The 17597-nt window shown below is 40.7% G+C and overlaps 1 protein-coding gene across 4 annotated transcripts in view; it reads right to left on the bottom strand.

Annotated features, from left to right (window-relative positions):
• Positions 1–17597, bottom strand: part of KLHL32 (kelch like family member 32) — a 267924-nt gene that overhangs the window by 166451 nt on the left and 83876 nt on the right. The window lies entirely within an intron of this gene.

Genomic DNA, 17597 nt, shown 5'->3' with positions numbered 1-17597 from the left:
AATGTCAGAATAAATAAGAGTGAGTCAGTAACTCACTGACATAATAGTTGCCACAAAACAGGATGCACCTATTTACCCTCTTCTGCTTGCCCTCTGCCTCCAGGCCTGCCCTAATGCCTCCCCAGCCTGGAAAGTCCCCTCCTGCAAAAACACTTATTCTGATATATACTCAAGGCACTTTGCTAGATCCAGAAGGAGACTGAAAAAATTCTACTCCCCTTAGGTAGCTGGCACCCAGATGTATAAAACTATGTAAGTTATTTGCTCCCATGAGCCTGGTTTCTTAACCTATATGTGTTAAGGATAAAAGCATCTACCCAAAGGGTTCTTTTAAGAATTCAGTGTGGGAAATAGTAGGAGCAAGATGGCAGCCGAGTAACAGCTTCCTTGCATCTGGGCACCGTGAGTCTGGGGATATAGGACTCCAGGCATCTCTGGCTGGTGGGATCTGCCTATCATCACCCCTGAGAGGATACAGGGAGTCAGCGAGAGACTTCTGGACCCCAAGAGGAGGACTAAAACAGTGGAAAACCGGCAAGTGGTCGCGTGTGTTCAATCCGCCTAAACCCACCCGCAACTGTAAGTTCAGTAGCAGCGAGACTGCAAACCAGAAAGGCCTTACCTGTGAACTGTTTTGGTGTCTTTGGACTTGGCACTCAGCTGAACTGCCTTGGGGAGAGCCTGAGTGGGAGTGCGGAGAACTCTGGCCTTTGTCTAGGGCCCCAGTCTGAGCCGCTGAGCCAGACGGAGCTAATAGAGTCTGGCTCTGGGTCACAGGCAGACATTGTGAGCGATCTGCCCTGGCAAGCTCCGCCCTCAGGGTCGCAGAGCTGGAATTGGGTGGGAGCTGGTAACCCAGCGACCAAGTAGCCTAAGGGCGGGGTCTGAGCAGCCTTGCAGCCCTAACCCTCGGGGGCAGAGGGAGACCAGTTTTGACACACAGGGTAAGTGGATAGCCACTTCAGCAGTGATTCCACCAACAAGCACTTCCCTGAGAAAGCTTCTGCTCAGTAAGTGAACAAGTTCAAAGTGCCTTTTAAGTGGGCTGAAGAGAGATTTAGGGTGTCTACCTGCTGGGGTTCGAGAAACTAGCAGCCTCCAGTCGTATCAGAACTGTGATTAACATCTCATACCCCAGAAGACCACGTGTTGCCCAGACAATATTCAATTCCATATACATACTGCTTTGTTTTTGGTTGCGTGTGTGTTTTTTTTTGTTTGTTTGTTTGGTTTTTTTTTTGGTTTGGTTGTTTTTTTTGTTTATTTTGACGTTCTAGATTGTTGTTTTGTTTTTTAAGTTCAACCTTTTCCATACAGATCCTTTTTCTTTCTCAATTTTTCTAGTTTAATTATAATTTCCCGTTGCTGCCTATTTCAGTAATCAGAACTTCATTTTTGTTAGTGTTTCTACCACTATTATTTGGTTTTTCCAGCCAATTTTATCCCGTAAAGTTTTCTGTTTGCTTGTTTTGGTTTGATTTATAGCATTTTTGTCTTTCCTCTCTACTTGGTGGAGGTGGGGTACTGCGTCTGATCAGGTTAGCAAAGAGCTGCTGACCTCAAGGGAACCACCCCACTTGGCACCCCCAGAAGGTGTTTTTTTTTTTTTAAGGTTGTATCAAAGTACCCTACAGTACACCTATATTGCTCTGTCTCCCTCTTTCTGTGCCTCTCTTCTTTTTGTCAATATTCCTTTCACCCAACCACTCTCCTTTCTCTATTTTTCTTTTTTTTCATTTTTTTTTTTCTTATCACTCGGTCCTCATTTCTTTCATCGCTTTTTTGCTCTTAAACCTTCTCACACTTCTGGTCCTGTAACCCTTAGTCCACAGGCACAAGAACTTAAAGAGCAAGAGGAATTGAAAGGAAAATTAGGGCAAGTAAACAGATAAAAGAAATCACTCATGAGGAAGAATCAGCAGAAAACTCCAGGCAACATGAAGAACCAGTCCAGAACTACCCCGCCCAGGGACCATGAGGTAGCTACTGCAGAGGATTCCACCTATACAGAAATGTTAGGAATGACAGAAAGGGAATTTAGAATACACATGTTGAAAACAATGAAGGAAATGATGGAAACAATGAAGGAAACTGTTAATAAAGTGGAAAATAACCAAAAGGAAATTCAAAAACAGAATCAAATAAGAGATGAACGATATGAAGAATATAAAAAGGATATAGCAGAGCTGAAGGAAATGAATCAGTCAATCAGGGAACTTAAAGATGCAATGGAAAGTATCAGCAACAGGTTAGACCATGCAGAAGAAAGAATTTCAGAGGTAGAAGACAAAGTTTTTGAGATAACTCAGATAGTAAAAGAGGCAGAAAAGAAGAGAGAGAAAGCAGAACGTTCACTGTCAGAATTATGGGACTTTATGAAGCGTTCCAACATACGAGTTATAGGAATTCCAGAAGGGGAAGAAGAATGCCCCAGAGGAATGGAAGCCATACTAGAGAATATTATAAAAGAAAATCTCCCAAATATCACCAAAGATACTGACACACTGCTTTCAGAGGGCTATCGGACCCCAGGTCGCCTCAACTCTAACCGAGCTTCTCCAAGACACATTGTGATGAACCTCTCCAAAGTCAAGACCAAAGAAAAGATTCTGCAAGCTGCCAGGAGTAAGCGCCAGTTGACCTACAGGGGCAAATCCATCAGACTGACCGCAGACTTCTCTAATGAAACTTTCCAAGCAAGAAGACAATGGTCATCTACCTTTAATCTACTTAAACAGAACAATTTTCAGCCCAGAATTCTGTACCCTGCTAAGCTAAGCTTCAAAATTGACGGAGAAATCAAATCATTTACGGATATACAAACATTGAGGAAATTCGCCACAACAAGACCAGCTCTACAGGAAATACTTCAACCTGTTCTGCACACTGACCACCACAATGGATCAGCAGCAAAGTAAGAACTCAGAAATTAAAGGACAGAACCTAACCTCCACACTGATGCAAAAGATAAAACTAAGCAATGGACTCTCACAAAATAAGACGAATAGAATACTACCACACTTGTCAATTATCTCAATAAATGTTAATGGCTTGAATTCCCCACTGAAGAGACATAGATTGGTTGACTGGATTAAAAAACACAAGCCATCCATTTGCTGTCTGCAAGAAACACACATGGCTTCAAAAGACAAATTAAAGCTCCGAGTCAAGGGTTGGAAGACAATTTTTCAGGCAAATGGAATTCAGAAGAAAAGAGGAGTTGCAATCTTATTTTCAGACACATGTGGATTTAAAGCAACTAAAGTCAAAAAAGACAAAGATGGTCACTTTATATTGTCAAGGGAAAAATACAACAAGAAGACATTTCGATTCTAAATATTTATGCACCCAATTTAAATGCTCCCAGATTCTTGAAGCAGACCTTACTCAGTCTGAGCAATATGATATCTGATAATACCATCATAACAGGGGACTTTAACACTCGTCTTACAGAGCTGGACAGATCCTCTAAACAGAAATTAAACAAGGATATAAGAGACTTAAATGAGACTCTAGAACAACTGTGCTTGATAGACGCATATAGAACACTCCACCCCAAAGATAAAGAATATACATTCTTCTCATCACCCCACGGAACATTCTCCAAAATTGATCATATCCTGGGACACAAAACAAATATCAACAGAATCAAAAGAATTGAAATTTTACCTTGTATCTTCTCAGACCATAAGGCACTAAAGGTGGAACTCAACTCTAACAAAAATGCTCAACCCCACCCAAAGGCATGGAAACTAAACAATCTTCTGTTGAATAACAGATGGGTGAAGGAAGAAATAAAACAGGAAATCATTAACTTCCTTGAGCATAACAACAATGAAGACACAAGCTACCAAAACCTGTGGGATACTGCAAAAGCAGTTTTGAGAGGAAAATTCATCGCTTTAGATGCCTACATTCGAAAAACTGAAAGAGAGCACATCAACAATCTCACAAGAGATCTTATGGAATTGGAAAAAGAAGAACAATCTAAGCCTAAACTCAGTAGAAGAAAAGAAATATCCAAAATCAAATCAGAGATCAATGAAATTGAAAACAAAAGAATCATTCAGAAAATTAATGAAACAAGGAGTTGGTTTTTTGAAAAAATAAATAAAATAGATAAACCATTGGCCAGACTAACTAGAAATAGAAAAGTAAAATCTCTAATAACCTCAATCAGAAACGATAAAGGGGAAATAACAACTGATCCCACAGAGATACAAGAGATCATCTCTGAATACTACCAGAAACTCTATGCCCAGAAATTTGACAATGTGAAAGAAATGGATCAATATTTGGAATCACACCCTCTCCCTAGACTCAGCCAGGAAGAAATAGACCTCCTGAACAGACCAATTTCAAGCACTGAGATCAAAGAAACAATAAAAAAGCTTCCAACCAAAAAATGCCCTGGTCCAGATGGCTTCACTCCAGAATTCTATCAAACCTTCAAGGAAGAGCTTATTCCTGTACTGCAGAAATTATTCCAAAAAATTGAGGAAGAAGGAATCTTCCCCAACACATTCTATGAAGCAAACATCACCCTGATACCAAAACCAGGAAAAGACCCAAACAAAAAGGAGAATTTCAGACCAATCTCACTCATGAACATAGACGCAAAAATTCTCAACAAAATCCTAGCCAATAGATTACAGCTTATCATCAAAAAAGTCATTCATCATGATCAAGTAGGCTTCATCCCAGGGATGCAAGGCTGGTTTAACATACGCAAGTCTATAAACGTTATCCACCATATTAACAGAGGCAAAAATAAAGATCACATGATCCTCTCAATAGATGCAGAAAAAGCATTTGATAAAATCCAGCATCCTTTTCTAATTAGAACACTGAAGAGTATAGGCATAGGTGGCACATTTCTAAAACTGATTGAAGCTATCTATGACAAACCCACAGCCAATATTTTACTGAATGGAGTAAAACTGAAAGCTTTTCCTCTTAGAACTGGAACCAGACAAGGTTGTCCTCTGTCACCTTTACTATTCAACATAGTGCTGGAAGTTCTAGCCAATACAATTAGGCAAGACAAGGAAATAAAGGGAATCCAAATGGGAGCAGAGGAGGTCAAACTCTCCCTCTTTGCTGACGACATGATCTTATACTTAGAGAACCCCAAAGACTCAACCACAAGACTCCTAGAAGTCATCAAAAAATACAGTAATGTTTCAGGATATAAAATCAATGTCCACAAGTCAGTAGCCTTTGTGTACACCAATAACAGTCAAGATGAGAAGCTAATTAAGGACACAACTCCCTTCACCATAGTCTCAAAGAAAATCAAATACCTAGGAATATACCTAACGAAGGAGGTGAAGGACCTGTATAAAGAAAACTATGAAATCCTCAGAAAGGAAATAGCAGAGGATATTAACAAATGGAAGAACTTACCATGCTCATGGATGGGAAGAATCAACATTGTTAAAATGTCCATACTTCCCAAAGCAATCTACCTATTCAATGCCATTCCTATCAAAATACCAACATCATACTTTCAAGATTTGGAAAAAATGATTCTGCGTTTTGTATGGAACTGGAAAAAACCCCGTATAGCTAAGGCAGTTCTCTGTAACAAAAATAAAGCTGGGGGCATCAGCATACCAGATTTTAGTCTGTACTACAAAGCCATAGTGCTCAAGACAGCATGGTACTGGCACAAAAACAGAGACATAGACACTTGGAATCGAATGGAAAACCAAGAAATGAAACTAACATCTTACAACCACCTAATCTTTGATAAACCAAACAAGAACTTACCTTGGGGGAAAGACTCCCTATTCAATAAATGGTGTTGGGAGAACTGGATGTCTACATGTAAAAGACTGAAACTGGACCCACACCTTTCCCCACTCACAAAAATTGATTCAAGATGGATAAAGGACTTAAACTTAAGGCATGAAACAATAAAAACCCTCCAAGAAAGCATAGGAAAAACACTGGAAGATATTGGCCTGGGGAAAGACTTCATGAAGAAGACTGCCATGGCAATTGCAACAACAACAAAAATAAACAAATGGGACTTCATTAAACTAAAAAGCTTCAGTACAGCTAAGGAGACAATAACCAAAGCAAAGAGACAACCTACACAATGGGAAAGGATATTTGCATATTTTCAATCAGACAAAAGCTTGATAACTAGGATCTATAGAGAACTCAAATTAATCCACATGAAAAAAGCCAACAATCCCTTATATCAATGGGCAAGAGACATGAATAGAACTTTCTCTAAAGACGACAGACGAATGGCTAACAAACACATGAAAAAATGTTCATCATCTCTATATATTAGAGAAATGCAAATCAAAACAACCCTGAGATATCATCTAACCCCAGTGAGAATGGCCCACATCACAAAATCTCAAAACTGCAGATGCTGGCGTGGATGTGGAGAGAAGGGAACACTTTTACACTGCTGGTGGGACTGCAAACTAGTACAACCTTTCTGGAAGGAAGTATGGAGAATCCTCAAAGCACTCAAGCTAGACCTCCCATTTGATCCTGCAATCCCATTACTGGGCATTTACCCAGAAGGAAAGAAATCCTTTTATCATAAGGACACTTGTACTAGACTGTTTATTGCAGCTCAATTTACAATCGCCAAAATGTGGAAACAGCCTAAATGCCCACCAACCCAGGAATGGATTAACAAGCTGTGGTATATGTATACCATGGAATACTATTCAGCCATTAAAAAAAATGGAGACTTTACATCCTTCGTAGTAACCTGGATGGACGTGGAAGATATTATTCTTAGTAAAGCTTCACAAGAATGGAGAAGCATGAATCCTATGTACTCAATTTTGATATGGGGACAATTAATGACAATTATGGTTATGGGGGGGGAAACAGAAAGAGGGAAGGAGGGAGGTGGGTGGGGCCTTGGTGTGTGTCACACTTTATGGGGGCAAGACATGATTGCAAGAGGGACTTTACCTAACAATTGCAATCAGTGTAACCTGGCTTATTGTACCCTCAATGAATCCCCAACAATAAAAAAAAGAAAAAAAAAAAAAAAGAAAAGCTGTAAAAAACAAGAAAAAAAAAAAAAAAGAATTCAGTGTGAGATTATTAGTAGGTATTGTTATTATTACTGTTCTGGTACTCTCACTTTGCTGTTTAAGTGTGCAGGCTGTGGCTTTTGCAAAAACTGTAAAACCAGCCTTCCCAAGTGCAGTGAGTGACGTCATCCCTCTGTGCCCTGGGAAAATACTCTGGAGTCACTATCAACAGCTCCTTCCCTCACACCCCACTGCCAATTCCACAGGCCCTTTCTTAAAAAAGCACTCAATAGTCCCACAGCCCCAGCCCCACTACCCTGTATAAGACATCATCTCATTCCTATCTTATTCAGACAGTCCCCTAACTGGAGTCCCTGCTTCCATCCTCAGTTCCCCACAGAAACTGAGGGATTATGCTTTCAAAACATGTCAGAAAATGTCACATCTCATGTCAAAATCATCCAAGGTCTTCCCACCTCACTGAAAATGAAAAACAAAACGCTAATCACGGTAGGGCCTACGAGGTGGTCACACATGATCCGGCCACACACCTTCCTACTCACCCGGCTGGCTCACTCTCTCACGCCTTTCCAGGCCCCGCCTCCTTGCGGATCATAAACATCCCAGTTCCTCAAACCTCAAGCCTTTGTCTTTGCTGTCCATGCTACCAGGAAGGTTGTCACCAGGTGGCATGTGCACGCTCCTTCACTCATCAGAGAGGCCTTCCCAGATCATCCCCTAAAAAGCACTAATTCCCTCAACCACTGTAACCAGCACCGCCTACCTCACCCTGCTCTACTGTCCTCTGCAGCCTTTAAGCCCATTAGACAAACTTCACATTTACTGTATTTTGCAGTATTTGTTCACTTTTTTGCTTAAATTTTTGAGGAAAAAATAAGGATGCACATTATATATGGGTAGTACTAATTCCATATCTATATAAATGGTTTCGATTCTTTTACTTACGTTTATACATTAAATGCGTAACCCTAGAAAGCAATAACTATCCATATGCAAAATATTATCCTGGAATATTACCCTACTTGCTGTGATACCTGGTGGGCTAACCAGTCAACAGCAACCTCTTGATGTGTCAGTAAACAAGCCCTTTCAGGCCCTAATGAAGAAAGGTGGATATCACGGATGCTCTCAGCTGGTAATGACGTTAACACCTACAGGCAGAATCAAGCAAGCATCCTTCTGCTACATTTGTGATTGGATCCTCATATTGTAGGACAAGACCAAGAATGAAGTGGTTGTGAAATCATTAAAAAATCGTGACATCAGCAATGCTATATGGATGCAGCTCAGGATGATGAAATTTACTGTGATAAGTGGCTCTTCAGAAGCCACCAGTACTATAGAAATTGAAGGTGACACTTCTGATATCACAATGACAAAGAGCTCTTGGCCTTCTACGATGTGTAAATATCATAAAGTTTTTTACTGGTATGTAAAATTTCTTATACCTTGTATCTCTTCTTGTATCTCTTACATGAAATTTATTATACCATAATGTTAAAAAATAAATGCTAAGGGCGGCACCTGTGGCTCAAAGGAGTAGGGCCCTGGCCCCATATGCCAGAGGTGGTGGGTTCAAACCCAGCCCCAGCCAAAAACTGCAAAAATAAATAAATAAAAATAATTAATGCTAAAATTTCTTTATAATACAAAAACAAATACTAAATATAAACAAAAATTTGAATTAAAAAATTAAAACAGGATTTTTTTTCCTAAAAGTTTGGGCAAAAGCATGGGTGTGCATTATAAATGGGAGCACATTATACACAACAAATATTGTACTTATTTCTTCGTTTAAAGTCATTCTTTTCCAACTAGAATAGAAACTCCATAAGGGCAAGGATTTTCTCTGTTGTACACTTTGCTGTTATCTATTGTAACGGAATGTATACATCGCTATATCCTCACACAGTGGCTGGCATAAGGGCTAGTTAACACGTTTGAATGAATTAATTCAAATTCATTCTGAATATAGTTGAATGACTGAATTAAGCAAACAAATTAAGTGAGATATGTACAGTCTGAGGGCACCAGGAGAGAGACTGGAGAAATACGAGACAGGAAGCTACTGAGGGTAGGTGTCAGAGGAATGGCTTCTGGGGTACGTATCAAAGGAAGCTCAGAGCTCACACAAAAATCTGGCTTTCTAAAGGCTGAGCTTCAGATTATATCCTCCTATGTCATTCTGCCTTCAATTATTAATTATGTGAGCATTTTTTACTTTTTTTACAAACTGTACTTTCTTTGAAAACAGGGAGAATTTCATCATTATGTGTTAACTTGACTAGGACATGGGGTACCTAGCTATTTGGTTAAATATTTTTCTGAGTGTGTCTGTGACGGTGTTTGAATTGGTAGACTTAACAAAGCAGATTGCCTCCCTATTATGGATGGGCTTCATACAATCAGCTGAAAGCCTGAATAGAATAAAAGGCTGAGTAAAAAAGAATTCTTTCTCTCTTTTTAACCGTTATAAACTGGGACATTGCTCTTCTCCCACCTTGGCACTCTCACTGGAACTTACACCATCAGCCTTCCTGGTTCTTGGAGCTTGGTACTTAGACTAGAAGTATGTGATCAGCTCTCCTGGGTCTGTGGCTTGCCAACTGTAGATCCAAAGACTTCTCAGCTCCCCTAATCACATACACTAATTCCTTTTATCTGTCTGTCCATCCACTCTTTTTTTTTTTTGCAGTTTTTGGCCCAGGCTGGGTTTGAACCTGCCACCTCTGGCATATGGGGCCGGTGCCCTATCTGTTGAGCCACAGGCGCCACCCCCACCCATCCACTCTTATTGGTTATGTTTCTTTGGAGAACTCAGACTCGTACAGCATCTACTTATTTTTCTTTCTTGTAACAGTATTACTACAATGACCTGCATAATCAGGTCATTAATATGTCTGAAGAATGGTGAAGCCTTTTAAGAGACGAGCCATCAGATCATCTTTAGAGTGCTACTCTCCATCCAAAATTATCTGCTACTCTTGTTATTCTTAGAATCACTCAACTTTGAAACAAAGACCAGATGGACAATAGTTTCTGTATTAGAGCTATCGTTCCTCACAGAGATATGTTTTGTTTTCAGATCCTAATTGTTCAATGTTAAAATTAAAAAAAAAATAAAAAAAAGATTCCTCACTGCAAGGTCATCTTTCCTGAAAACAATAAAACAATTATGAGACAGCTGCAAGATACCCACATTTTCATTTTTTGAAAATAAATTCTTTTTTAGACCAGTTTTAGATTCACAGCAAAAGTGAGCAAAAACTAGAGAGCTGCCCATAGTTCCTTCCCCCTCCTCAAATACAGCCTCCTCTGTACTCAACACATCCCACCAGGATGGCAAAATCAACCAAGTTATATTGATGCATCATTTTCAACCAAAGTCCACAGTTTACATTCCCTCCCAGTGCACATTCTGACATGTATCTGCCTTCTCTGTATGAAAGTATCATACAGAGAAGTTCTGTTGCCTGAAAAATCCCCTAGCTCCATTCATTATCCTCCCTACTGGCAACCACTGACCTTCTACTGCCTCCTTACTTTTCCAGAATGTCAGATAGTTGGAATCATATAGTATGTGGTCTTCTCAGACTGGCTTAGCATTAGTGATGAGAAGAATTCAAGTTTCCCCAGGTCTTCTCATGGTTTCATGGCTCATTTCTTTTTATCACTAATACTCCACTGTCTGGCTATATCACAAGTTACCTATTCACCTACTGAAGGACATCTCAATTGCTCTACATCTTAGCAATTATATGCAATAATTTTTAGAAAAATGTTTTCAAGTAATGAGAATTTAAAAAATAATGATGTCACGCTGGGAGGCTGAGGCAGGAGAATCACTTGAGCTCAGGAGTCTGAGACCAGCCTAAGCAAAAGTGAGACCCCCATCTCTACTAAAATAGAAAAACTAGCCAGGTGTAACGGTGGGCACCTGTAGTCCCAGCTACTCAGGAGGCTGAGGTGAGAGGATCGCTTGAACCCAGGAGTTTGAGGTTGCTGTGAGCTAGGCTGATGCCATGACACTCTAGCCTAGGGGCAGCAACACAGTGAGACTTTGTCTCGGAAAAAAAAAAGGGAGGGGTGGAGACAAGATGGCTGGCTGAAGCCAGCTTTCCACAGAGGCTCCCGTCCAGAAAGAGAGTTAAAGGACAGAAATTTAGCAAGTAACCTGGTGGATTAGAGCTGCACCAAGAGAGAAGGTTGAAGAACACACATCAACCCTGTTGAGGCAAGCTGTGACCCCAGGGATACAAACAAAAGGTACAAAATCCATCAACAAGCGGACAGGAGTGCCCCAGAAACGAGCAGAGGTCAAAGGTCCTCCCACTACACTCCACGGGAGAGACCCTCTAAAAACTGGACCTACTTCTCCTACTAGAGTGCCATGGCGTTCTCTTGCCTGGCATAAAACTGTATAAAACTGCATATATTGTCTACCTGCAACTCTGAGCACACAGCACTCCCCTCCACTCTCACTCTGAGGTCTAGAGGCCTGTCCCCCAGGAGTCCAATTCTTGGGTGATTTCTCGAGGGGTGTGGACAGGGCCTAAACTGCAGCTATTCAGTGCTGATTCTGTGGCACAGGAGTGAGGAGAGGACGGTTGGCTGAGAGGGAACCACACCAGAGTAGCAGTGCCCCAAGGCGCAGAGCAGCAGCCGTCTTTTGGCAACAATAGGGCTCACTCCTGGATATTCCGAAGCCACACTCCCTGTCTCCCTGGGCAACCAGAGAAGGCCGGGCATCTACTCAGGTGGCAACCACCACGGAACACATCTGGGACAGAAATGCAGGCCCCGTGAGTAAAGGGTTTGCCTGAGGCGGTACCAGCCTGGGTGGAGCATGGGGACTAGAAACGCACACGCAGAGCCGGGAACTTCCCAGTGTGGGGCTGACCCAGAGGACAGTCTTACTGAGCCTAAGACGCACCCAGTGCTCAGGGGATGGTCAGCCTATACACAAAAAAAGACAGGAGGTTAGAATTGACAGCTAACTGAATACAAACCTGCAGGAGCAAAGACAGGGCCTGAGGCGCAGGCTCTGGGAACTCAAACAGCTTCTCTTCTGCAGGGGAATTTAGCAGGGACAGAAAAAAAGGACTGCAAAGTTATTCTGTTCTGTTCTGTCAGTAACATCAATCAGGGGCGGGGCTGGAACTGAGTGAACACGCCCCGGCCCCCATCAAGCACCCAAGGTTCTCAGGCCTCACCTCCCCCTCCCCCTACCCCTGCTAGATAGAGGCAGAGCGCAGCGGCCAGGCTGAGTAGAAATGGATTTCATTGTGATTCAGGCAGGTGCCTCTCTTCATTAGAGGCAACTGGGTCACAGTCTTGCGGGACTATCAGTGACTGGGTGTGACAGAGGTACAAGGTGGGGTAGGAGGCATCAACCATCACAGACTGATCTATTTGCTGGGTGGGTCCTCCTGACTCCACAGAGCACCAGAGCAAGCCATATCTGAGTAGTCACCAGACTCCTGCGATCCAGTTGCCAGAGACCTCTTAAACTCTCCCACCTGAGACAGGTGCTGGCTGAGACAATTGATTTGGACCTTTTGAACTGAGCCAATCACCCAAGGACTATTCAGGTGGTGCCCTGGGTGTGTGGTTGTAGGAAGGTTGATTTTCCTTTTCCAATTCTTGCCTGTGGGTAGCAGGATGACTTAAGTGCTGGTGTTTCTCCACAGCTGAGACTTCAACCCAGAGTAACTGTTTCACAAGGGTCGAACAGAGACCAGCTGAAAACAAGACAGAACCACTTATCCCACCACACCAAACAGGGCCCCAGTTTCTCAGGCCATAGCACTATACGGGTCCTTGACAAAGCTACAGGGGAAAAATCAAATTGTGTAAAACAATCATGGGGCGGAATTAGCGGAAAAACTCTGGTAACATAAATAACCAGAATAGATCAACCCCCGACCCCAAAGAAAGATATGGCAGATGTAACTGAAGATCCCATTCATAAACAGCTGCCCGAGATGTCAGAAATTGAATGGATTACAAACAAGATTAACAGAATGGAGGAAAATTTGGAATTAGAAATTTGAGTAGCAGGGCGGCGCCTGTGGCTCAAGGAGTAGGGCACCGGTCCCATATGCCGGAGGTGGCGGGTTCAAACCCAGCCCCAGCCAAAAATCACAAAAAAAAAAAAAAAAAAAAAAAAAGAAAGAAATTTGAGGAGCAATTCAAAAGTTGGAATTAGAAATTCGAGGAGAAGGGCGGCGCCTGTGGCTCAGTGGGTAAGGCGCCGGCCCCATATACCAAGGGTGGCGGGTTCAAACCCGGCCCCGGCCAAACTGCAACCAAAAAATAGCCGGGCGTTGTGGCGGGCGCCTGTAGTCCCAGCTACTCAGGAGGCTGAGGCAAGAGAATCGCTTAAGCCCAGGAGTTGGAGGTTGCTGTGAGCTGTGTGAGGCCACGGCACTCTACCGAGGGCCATAAAGTGAGATTCTGTCTCTACAAAAAAAAAAGAAATTCGAGGAGAAATTCAAAAGTTGTCTAAAGAATTTAACGACTTTAAAGACAAAACCACAAAGCTTTTGACGCACTGAAGCAACAATTTGCAGCCCTCAAAGATTTGAAAAATACGGTAGAATCCCTCAGTAACAGAGTGGAACAAGCAGAAGAAAGGATTTCTGACATTGAAGACAAAGCCTTTGAACACTCCCAAACGCTCAAAGAGGAAGAGAAATAGAGAGCAAAAACTGATGATTCTCTCAGAGAGCTCTGGGAGAATTTGAAGAAGGCTAATGTCTGCATCATTGGAATCCCTGAAACTGATGAAGTAGCCTTGCTGGGCACAGAGGCCCTTCTCCATGAAATTATGAAAGAGAATTTTCCACACATGCCAAGAGATTCTGAAATTCAGATAGCAGACAGTTTCAGAACCCCACCATGACTCAATCCGAATAAGACATCCCCCAGGCGTACCATAATTAACGTCACTAAAGTTAATATGAAGGAGAAAATTCTGAAAGCAGTCGACATAAGAAATCCATTACCTACAAAGGGAAGATTATTAGAAAGACTATAGATCCCTCTGCTGAAACTTTTCAAGCCAGAAGAGGGTGGTAATCGACTTTTAATCTCCTAAAGCAAAATAACTTTCAACCCCAGATCCTGTATCCAGGTAAAATGAGTGTCATTTATGATGGAGAAATTAAATACTTTCATGACAATCATATGTTGAAGAAATTTGCTATAACCAGACCAGCTCTTCAGGATATTCTCAGACCTATGCTCCATAAAGACCAGCCCAATCCTCTACCACAAAAGTAAACTCACTCGGAAACTTTTGATCAAACTCCAACTTCCACAGTGGTGAAAGGATTAAAAATGTCCACTGAACTGTCGAAAAACTCAATAAGCAAAATTTACCAGACTTATCAATATTCTCCATTAATGTGAATGGCTTCAACTGTCCTCTAAAGAGGCACAGGTTAGCTGACTGGAAACAAAAACTCAGGCCAGATATTTGCTGCATACAAAGTCACATCTTACCTTAAAAGACAAACATAGACTCAGAGTGAAAGGATGGTCATCCATATTTCACGCAAATGGTAATCAGAAAAAAGCAGGTGTTCCAATTCTATTCACAGATACAATAGAGTTTAAACCAACAAAAGTAAGGAAGGATAAGAATAGTCACTTCATATTTGTTAAGGGTAATACTCAATATGATCAGATTTCAATTATTAACAACTATGCACATAACCAGAATGCACCTCAATTTATAAGAGAAACTCTAACAGACATGAGCAACTTGATTTCCTCCAACTCCATAATAGTTGGAGATTTCCACACTCCTTTGGCAGTGTTGGATTGATGCTCCAATAAGAAACTGAGCAAAGAAATTTTAGATTTAAACCTAACCATCCAACATCTGAATTTAAGAGACATCTACAGAACATTTCATCCCAACAAAACTGAATACACATACTTCTCATAAGCCCACGGAACATACTCCAAAATCAATCACATCTTAGGTCACAAGTCTAACCTCAGTAAATTTAAAGGAATAGAAATTATTCCTTGCATCTTCTCAGACCACCATGGAATAAAAGTTGAACTTAGTAACAACAGGAATCTGCATACTCATACAAAAACATGGAAGTTAAATAACCTTATGCTGAATGATAGCTGGGTCAGAGATGAGATTAAGAAGGAAACTGCCAAATTTTTGGAACAAAACAACAATGAAGACACGAATTATCAGAACCTCTGGGAAACGGCAAAGGCAGTCCTAAGAGGGAAATTTATAGCACTGCAAGCCTTCCTCAAGGGAATTGAAAGAGAGGAAGTTAACAACTTAACGGGACATCTCAAGCAACTGGAGAAGAAAGAACATTCCAAACCCAAACCCAGTAGAAGAAAAGAAATAACCAAAATTAGAGCAGAATGAAATGAAATTGAAAACAAAAGAATTATTCAACAGATCAATAAATCCAAAAGTTGGTTTATTGAAAATGTCAGTAAAATAGATAAACATTTGGCTAACCTAACCAGGAAAAAAAAGAGTAAAATCTCTAATCTCATCAATCAGAAACGACAAAGATGAAATAACAACAGACTCCTCAGAAATTAAAAAATCCTTAATGGATATTACAAGAAACTTTATTCTCAGAAATATGAAAATCTCAAGGAAATTGACCAAAACTTGGAAGCACGTCACCTTCCAAGACTTAGCCAGAATCAAGTGGAAATGTTGAACAGGCCCATATCAAGTACGGAAATAGCATCAACCATACAAAATCTCCCTAAAAAGAAAAGCCCGGGACCAAATGGATTCATGTCAGAATTCTACCAAACCTTTAAAGAGGAATTAGTACCTATATTACTCAACCTATTCCAAAATGTAGAAAAAGAAGGAAGACTACCCAACATGTTCTATGAAGCAAGCATCACCCTGATCCCCAAACCAGGAAAAGACACAACAAGAAAAGAAAATTATAGACCGATATCACTAATGAATATAGATGCAAAAATATTGAACAAGATCCTAACAAACAGAATCCAGCAACACATCAAACAAATTATACATCATGACCAAGTCAGTTTTATCCCAAGGGTCTCAAGGCTGGTTCAATATACGTAAATCTATAAGTATAATTCAGCAAATAAATTAAAAACCAAAGACCATATGATGGTCTCAATTGATACAGAACAAGCTTTTGATAATATCCAGCATCCTTCATGATCAGAACACTTAAGAAAATTGGTATAGAAGGGACATTTCTTAAACTGATAGAGGCCATCTACAGTAAACCCACAGCCAAGATCGTATTGAATGGAGTTAAATTGAAATAATTTCCACTCAGATCAGGAACCAGACAAGGTTGCCCATTGTCTCCACTGCTCTTTAACTTTGTAATAAACGTTTTTCCACCTCAATTAGGGAAGAAAAGGCGATTAAGGGTATCCACATAGGGTCAGAAGATATCAAACTTTCGCTCTTTGCAGATGATATGATTGTATATATGGAAAACACCAGGGATTCTACTACCAAACTCTTAGAAGTGATCAAGGAATACAGCAGTGTCTCAGGTTACAAAATCAACATTCATAAATCGGTAGCCTTTATATATACCAACAATAGTCAAGCTGAAAAAACATTTAAGGACTCTATTCCTTTCACAGTAGTTCCAAAGAAGATGAAATATTTGGGTGTTTATCTAACAAAGGACGTGAAAGATCTCTATAAAGAGAACTATTAAACTCTAAGAAAAGAAATAGCTGAAAATGTTAACAAATGGAAAAACATACCATGCTCATGGCTGGGAAGAATCAACATTGTTAAAATGTCCATACTACCCAAAGCAATATACAATTTTAATGCAATCCCTATTAAAGCTCCATTGTCATACTTTAAAGATCTTGAAAAAATAATACTTCGTTTTATATGAAATCAGAAAATACCTCGAATAGCCAAGACATTACTCAGAAATAAAAACAAAGCAGGAGGAATCATGCTACCAGACCTCAGACTATACTACACATCGACAGTGATCACAATAGCTCCGTACTGGCACAAAAACAGAGAAGTAGATGTACGGAACAGAATAGAGAACCAAGAGATGAATCCAGCCTACTTACTGTTATTTAATCTTTGACAAGCCAATTAAAAACAGTCAGTGGGGAATGTTTGTTAAAAGATTCCCTATTTAACAAATGGTGCTGGGTAAACTGGCTGGCAACGTGTAGAAGACTGAAACTGGACCCACACCTTTCACCATTAACTAAGATAGACTCTCACTGGATTAAAGATTTAAACTTAAGACATGAAACTATAAAAATACTAGAAGAAAGTGCAGGGAAAACCCTTGAAGAAATCGGTCTGGGCGAGTATTTTATGAGGAGGACCCCCCGGGCAATTGAAGCAGATTCAAAAATACACTACTGGGACCTGATCAAACTAAAAAGCTTCTGCACAGAAGCCAAGAACACAGTAAGTGAAGCAAGCAAACATCCCTCAAAATGGGAGAAGATATTTGCAGGTTATGTCTCCGACAAAGGTTTAATAACCAGAATCCACAGAGAACTCAAACATATAAGCAAGAA

The sequence above is a fragment of the Nycticebus coucang genome, chromosome 5 (genome assembly GCF_027406575.1).
Source record: "Nycticebus coucang isolate mNycCou1 chromosome 5, mNycCou1.pri, whole genome shotgun sequence".
In the NCBI taxonomy this organism is placed as follows: domain Eukaryota; kingdom Metazoa; phylum Chordata; class Mammalia; order Primates; family Lorisidae; genus Nycticebus; species Nycticebus coucang.
The sequence above is the reverse complement of the archived record's forward strand: the minus strand, read 5'-3'. Positions and strand labels throughout refer to the sequence as shown.